Below are 7,500 nucleotides of genomic sequence, written 5' to 3' on the forward strand. Positions count from 1 at the left end.
GTGTTTCCTGTAATTTGCTCTCTATTACAGAAGGAAGAACAGGAAGCAGACTTTCTGGAGGAGAACTGTGGAGAGAGAGAATGTTGGCATGGGAGCGTTGAATTGAAACACACACAAACACACACAAGTGCGCACACACACACATGCAGAGACACACACACAACCTCACAAACACACACGCAGAGACACACACACACAACCTCACACACACACACACACACGCAGAGACACACACACAACCTCACACACACACACAACCTCACACACACACACGCAGAGACACACACACAACCTCACAAACACACACGCAGAGACACACACACAACCTCACAAACGCACACGCAGAGACACACACACAAACTCACACACACACACACAACCTCACAAACACAAACGCACTTTGAATTGGAACCACCAGCGAGCTTAATGTCCTTGAATCATCTTCTGCTAACATGTGGGCAGAGCCAAGGCCAAGGCTGGCACCGAGAACAACAATGTGGTTGGCATGGTGATGGTTCATTGTTGAAAGAATAAACCTCTTCTCCCCTGTGGCTGTCCTCAAAAAGAGCAGCTCTGCTCAGTAGCTCACATGGCATTGTGCACATGCGTCTACTGTGACATTGTGTGACATTGTACTGTACGTGGGTACGTGCGAGAGAGAGAGAGTGTGTGTGTGTGTGAGAGAGAGAGAGCATGCAAGAGAGAGAGATAAACCGAGACAGAGAGAAATCTCCTATTGAGTCCAGAGCAATAGCTCCTCTCCTCTCTTCCGTCGCTGCAGGTGAGTCTTCAGCCCTGCTATTACTCAGAGGCCAGACACAAAAGACATTACATTACATTTCCCAAAACAACAGGTTACTGCAACCCGCCTAGTCATTACTGTATCTCCGCGTGTGAGTATGTAAATGTCTGGCCCTGTGGGTCGCGCTGCCTGTGCAGCCACTGCACAAGTGATACAAGTCAGCATTCAATGTCCATCCATGCCTGAGTATGTCGGGAGATGACGTGAAAACCTGCCACTAGGGGCAACAGTGAGCGCTGTTACCTTCAAGTAGGTTTCAGTTATAAAGTTTTAAGCCGTTACTGTAACCATTCAGAGTTAATGGCTAAACATAACACTAACCTTAAAAATTCTGAGTTAATGCCTAAACTTAACCTTAAACACTTAAACACTTGTAATTCTGATGTAAAACTGTGAGAGCTAGTTGGCCTGCGAGCACTTCACTGTCGCCCTGCAAGTATTTCACTGTTAGTCTGTGAGCATTTCACTGTCGCCCCGCGAGCGTTTCACTGTTAGTCTGTGAACATTTCACTGTCGCCCCGCGAGCGTTTCACTGTTAGTCTGTGAGCGTTTCACTGTTGCCCCGTGAGCGTTTCACTGTTAGTCTGTGAGCGTTTCACTGTCGCCCCGCGAGCGTTTCACTGTCCCAATTTGCAGTTGCAAACCGTCTGGCTTTTTTATTGCAGTTTTGTAGTAGTGGCATCTTCCTTGCTGAGCGGCTGTCACGTCCTGACCTTAGTTCTTTTGTTATGTCTTTGTTTTAGGGCGGTCAGAGTTGGTGTGAGTTGGGTGGGTTGTCTATGTTAGTTTTTCTATGATTTGCTATTTCTGTGTTTGGCCTGGTATGGTTCTCAATCAGAGGCAGCTGTCAATCGTTGTCCCTGATTGAGAACCATATTAGGGAGCCTGTTTTCTATTGTGTTTCATGGGTGATTGTTTTCTGTTTTCTGTTGTGTGTCTGCACCAGACAGAACTGTTTTCGGTCGTTTCTTTGTTATTTTATTTTATTTTATTTTATTTTGTTTTTTTCCTTGTTCATTTAATAAACATGGACACATACCACGCTGCACCTTGGTCCTCACCTTCTTCCACCAACAACGGCCATTACAGAATCACCCACCACCAAAGGACCAAGCAGCAGCAGCAGCAGCAGCAGCGATATCAGGACTCCTGGACATGGGAGGAGATTCTGGACGGCAAGGGACCCTGGGCACAGGCTGGAGAATATTGCCGCCCCAAGGCTGAGCTGGAGGCAGCGAAAGTGGAGAGACAGCCTGGTGCGGGGGGCTGCCACTGGAGGGCTGGTGCGTGGAGGTGGCACCGGACAGACCGGACCGTGAAGGTGCACTGGAGCCTGCCCCGCCTTACCTGGTTGAATGTTCCCCGTAGCCAGGCCAGTGCGGCGAGGTGGAAAGCCCGCACTGGGCTGTGCTGGCGAGCCGGGGACACCATGCGTAAGGCTGGTGCCATGTACCCCGGCCCAGATGCGCTGAGCCGGCTTCATAGCACCTGGCTCGATGCCCACTCTAGCCCGGCCGATACGAGGCACTGCTATGTATCGCACCGGGCTATGCCTGCGCACCGGGGACACCGTGCGCCTCCTCATACCACTATGAGGAGGCAGCACGGCAGCGCGGTTAGAAGCCCGAGAGACAGCCCCAAAAATGTATTGGGCGGGGGCACACGGGGAGTGTGGCCCAAGTCAGGTAGGAGACCTGTGCCAACTCCCCGTGCTTACCGTGGAGAGAAAGGGACCAGGCAGGCACCGTGTTATGCCGTGAGGCGCACGGTGTAAAACATTTTCCCATGATGTCAAGCAAAGAGGCACTGAGTTTGAAGGTTGGCCTTGAAATACATCTACAGGTTCACCTCCATTTGACTCAAATGATGTAAATTAGACTGTCAGAAGCATCTAAAGCCATGACATCATTTTTTTTTAAAATTCCAAGCTGTTTAAAGGCACAGTCAACTTAGTGTTTGTAAAATTCTGACCCACTGGAATTGTGATACAGTGAATTACAAGTGAAATAATCTGTCTGTAAACAATTGTTGGAAAAATGACTTGTGTCATGCACAAAGTAGATGTCGTAACTGACTTGCCAAAACTATAGTTTTTAACAAGAAATTTGTGGAGTGGTTGAAAAACAAGTTTTAAATGACTCCAACCTAAGTGTCTGTAAACTTCCGACTTCAACTGTACTTCTCAGACAAGTACTTCTCAGACAAGTACTTCTCAGACAAAACCCTCCAAGTGTCAGAGAAGACAAGGGAAGGCATTTTCCCTCCCCGTCACAAAGAACCTTATCGTAATGTAATTTTCATTGTGATATGCCTCATTGTATTAGTTAGATGACGGAAGAGTGATTTAATGTGATGTATGACAGCTTTTCTAAACCAGTGGTATGTAGGTCACGCACATTTATAAACACATTCACGCACGCACAAACACACACACGCACACGTACGAGCACACACACAAACCACTCTTTCAAAAACACACACAATCTGCTCTGTGTTTTAACAGCTTCCAGTGTCTCTAATTATTTGGGTCAGAGTTAATGAGTGATGGAGAGTCATGCGTTGGTGTGTGTGTTCATCACAGCTTCTCCTCTCATTCTGAGCTGTTACGAGTCAGTCTGTCAAAGCCTGGAGACTTTATTTATTCATTCAGCTCATTTATATTTCTCATGTTTCTAGTGTGAGGGATTGAGCGAACATTTCCTTTTTGAAGTAGGTCAATTTCACTTCCATTTATTCTACACCTCCATACGCGTGTCTTTACTCAGTTTAGGAGACGAGGAGAGAGTGCGAGAGAGAGAGAGATATTTCAGGGGGCTAATTTAAGTAAAACATATTTTGAGAAATGAAATCATTCTCAGGGGATAGTCCGCCCCCACCACTGCCCCCACTATCCCCCTCCCCAGTCAAAAAATCTGATGCTGTCGTTGTAACGGGATTAGCTAACAAATACAGCCTCTTGCCGTGTGAGGAAGGAAGCCTGATGAAATATGACAACTCTCTCCTCTTATCACTGAGAACATCAATCACTGAGTAAGCCATTGATTTTTGTGGAGGGAGTCAGTCACACACCTTCGCATGGCAAAGCCAGAGCCCTTGAGTATCAGGTATATACAACCTGTCATGCGGCATAAATGGAGTACGATGTGATGTGCTCAGAGTATGTTTTTGCAAAGACAAGAAAACGATTATCCCCGAGACATTTAATACACATACAGTATTATAATATTAGTTAATTTTTCCATTAACATTGGAACTGATTTAACATTCTTTTGATTCCATTTTTAGATGTTGCCAACATGGTGACATATTAAATGATCTTTAACCAGCTCCCTGGACACATATAGTAATCAAACGACAAGTTAGGTTCCACTTCAGATCTTTACAATTTGATGTTTATCTGTGACTGCCTGTGTCCCCTGATACTGAGACATGTCAAACACAATTGATGTCCTGAATTTCACCAAAGGAAAAACTGAAATCCCATCAAAAAACTGCTTTATAAATAAATACTTTTAATATTAAATATTAAATTCAATCTCCATCATGACATTAAAGCTTCCTTTATGTATACTGTACATCAGGCATGTTAACCAGCATCACTAGTCATAAACAGAACTAATGATAGGTGTGAATACAAGCCAACATCAAGTCATTCTATTTCCAGTTTATCTGTATTTGTTAATTGAGGCAGCAATTAAAACACAACCTCAGTGTAATATCAGGCTCGGATGGTACGATTAGTCCCTAGCTATCTGACAGATGGGTAACAGAGGTTGAACGGTCATCCATCACCAGCTACGACCTATTACACCTCTAGAACCAGCCTCGGCAGACATCACACTCCAGCCTGTGTGTGTGACGTCTGTCGACTAGCAGGCCCGGCCTGTCCCAAGATCATCTGTGTGGGTTACTGTGTTGCCAAGGCTGGCGTGGCCTGGGGGTGGTGGGTCTGTTTGTTTGACAGACTGGCTTTGGCACCTAGCACCGGTCATCTTTGTTACAAAACGCCCCCCAGCTTATGGATGGGGACAGGAGTGCCACAACCTGCCTGAGCTAGCTGCAGCGCCAGCCCGGCACCTGCGAGACTTACCCTGCTGTTTTACCTCGTGTCACCTAGGTTGGTCCCAGCCAACAGCGACCATGTACTCTCTACAGTACTTCAAGGCCTAATATGTTCTAAAATATGAGTGTTTTTACAAGGTTTCTTCTTTGGGCTTGACACATTTCAGGAGGCGTTACCTCTATGGATTCATCCATTGTTATCAAGCTCTCACAATGAATGATAGTCTCTAGTCTCTGGTGTCCTATCAAGTGCCTGATAGCCCTCCATTATGAGATAAGACATAATTTGCTGCTGGTGGATAGCTAATTAGCTACTTATAATTGGTTAACCGCTCTATATGAGCCACACAGCGGTCTTTGATGTTACACTTCAATGTATCACTGTTTCCAAGCTACCAATTAACTGTGTTATTACATCTGTGAGCCCAAACAAAAAGGTTTTACAGTGCAAGATCTTGGTGGAAATGGTATTTGGTATTTTCTGGTGGCCTAATTAGGCCTACTTTAAATTATTATTGAATTAAATTGGTAATACACTTTTCTCATAATGATGTACTTTGTAACCAGGTAGTTTCCAAATATATTTTTATTTTATTTTTTATTTTACCTTTATTTAACTAGGCAAGTCAGTTAAGAACAAATTCTTATTTTCAATGACGGCCTAGGAACAGTGGGTTAACTGCCTGTTCAGGGGCAGAACGGCAGATTTGTACCTTGTCAGCTGGGGGGTTTGGACTTGCAACCTTCCGGTTACTAGTCCAACGCTCTAACCACTGGGCTACCCTGCCGCCCCAGGGTAGCCTAGTTATGGGCCCATAAATGTAGTTATTACTTCTGTTTTCTCTTCTCAAATACTAGGTGCAGTTGTCTTGCCTGGCATTATAAAACCAATGGAATAGTTCCAGAAACATTATACCGATAATCAGACACACCTCACTGCCTAATGTAACGAAGACGCTGACTATTTAAACCCAGGTGTTAACAGTGAAACTGATTAGAGAGGGTCCTTTTCATGGTGCTGGATAGAGCAAAAGACAGTCAAAAAAAGATAGATTTCTGATTGAACCGTCTGTCTGGCCTTCCGAGAGGACTGATGGCATCTGATATCAGGCTGCCCCTTCATGCCCCATTAGTTAACCTCATTCCTGACATGATGGAAGAGCTCTGGGCCTAGCCACTGAAAAGACAGTGTGGGGAGAAGAGAAAGAGGAATGAGGGAGAAGTGAGGGAGAAGAGAAAGAGGAATGAGGGAGAAGTGAGGGAGAAGAGAACGAGGAATGAGGGAGAAGTGAGGGAGAAGAGAAAGTGGAATGAGGGAGAAGTGAGGGAGAAGAGAATGAGGAATGAGGGAGAAGTGAGGGAGAAGAGAAAGTGGAATGAGGGAGAAGTGAGGGAGAAGAGAAAGTGGAATGAGGGAGAAGTGAGGGAGAAGGGAAAGTGGAATGAGGGAGAAGTGAGGGAGAAGAGAAAGTGGAATGAGGGAGAAAGAAACATACTGTTCTCTTCTGTTCATGTGATGCATTGCAGCAGTATACTAATTTTCTTCCTGATCACTTCAGGTTCACTGGATACAGCTGGTAAACTACATTAGTATTTGCCAGCACAGTTGCTTCTTTGCCACGCGGATTTATGTCAAAATAAACCTTGGAGCAGTGCACTCACTTAGCCACAGCTTCAACAGGGCCAGGCATGGGTGGGCACAGGGTTAGAGAGGGTCTGCCCTCTAAAACGCTCCTACATTAGCCAGTTTACCAGCTCAGCTTCCAGCACAAAGGGCCGCATTTAATAGGGAGAAGAGGGAACTTCAAGTCTGGGATGTGACATAAATGAGAAAACATACGGCATCCACACACAAATCATAGAAGATGTGAGTCTTACTAAGGTTTCTTTGAACTATATTCAATAGCTGTATATTGCTGAGATTGATGCTATGCCAATGTATCATCAAAGGCATATTTGTGCTCAGGAATGAGTGTAGCAACTACCTTGCTTTGGCGATAGTAATAAACCAAGCAAATTACACAGATCAAAAGAAAATACAATTCCCACTTATTCATGTACATCTACATTATATGCTCTATAAGTCTTCTATCGTTCTTCATGTCAAGTCTCAGCTTGTCGGATAAGAGCGTTGGGACAGTAACCGAAAGGTCACTGGTTGGAATCTCCAGCTGACGAGGTGAAAAATCTGTTGTTGTGCCCTTGAGCAAGGCACCTATCCACAGCGACTTACACAAAGAATTGTGGTTAAGAGTGTCTGCTAAAGGAGTAAATTGTAAAATGTCTCATTCTATAGGCCTGGTCTACTAACGTGACTCCTAATGTCTAGCAATACAGGCAGTGTGCATGCTGCTGTGCGTTAGTCTGCGTGAGGAGAGGCTGGACCAAGGTAGCCTGGGATGAGTAATTGGGCAGTAGGAAGCTCCAACCCCCTTCGATGTCTCTCTATGGCTTCCCTGAGGAGTCTTTAATTCACTGTTGATTTGCTCTGTTGTTGTGCTCTGTCTCAGTGTCTAAACAGTGTGTTCAAACAGCCTATTTAGCACATTCAGTGGGCGAGAACTGTCTCCAGGAGAGGAGGCCTTGAGGAACACTCAACCACCTCGTATTCAACCAAGACAACACATTTCTCTGGC

General features: G+C 45.2%; 1 protein-coding gene across 2 annotated transcripts in view; it reads right to left on the reverse strand.

The window, feature by feature from the left end:
- Nucleotides 1-7,500, reverse strand: part of LOC109874732 (disabled homolog 1-like) — a 66,385-nt gene that overhangs the window by 44,616 nt on the left and 14,269 nt on the right. The gene's annotated exons all lie outside the window — the stretch shown is intronic.

The sequence above is a fragment of the Oncorhynchus kisutch genome, linkage group LG30, assembly GCF_002021735.2.
Source record: "Oncorhynchus kisutch isolate 150728-3 linkage group LG30, Okis_V2, whole genome shotgun sequence".
NCBI lineage: Eukaryota > Metazoa > Chordata > Actinopteri > Salmoniformes > Salmonidae > Oncorhynchus > Oncorhynchus kisutch.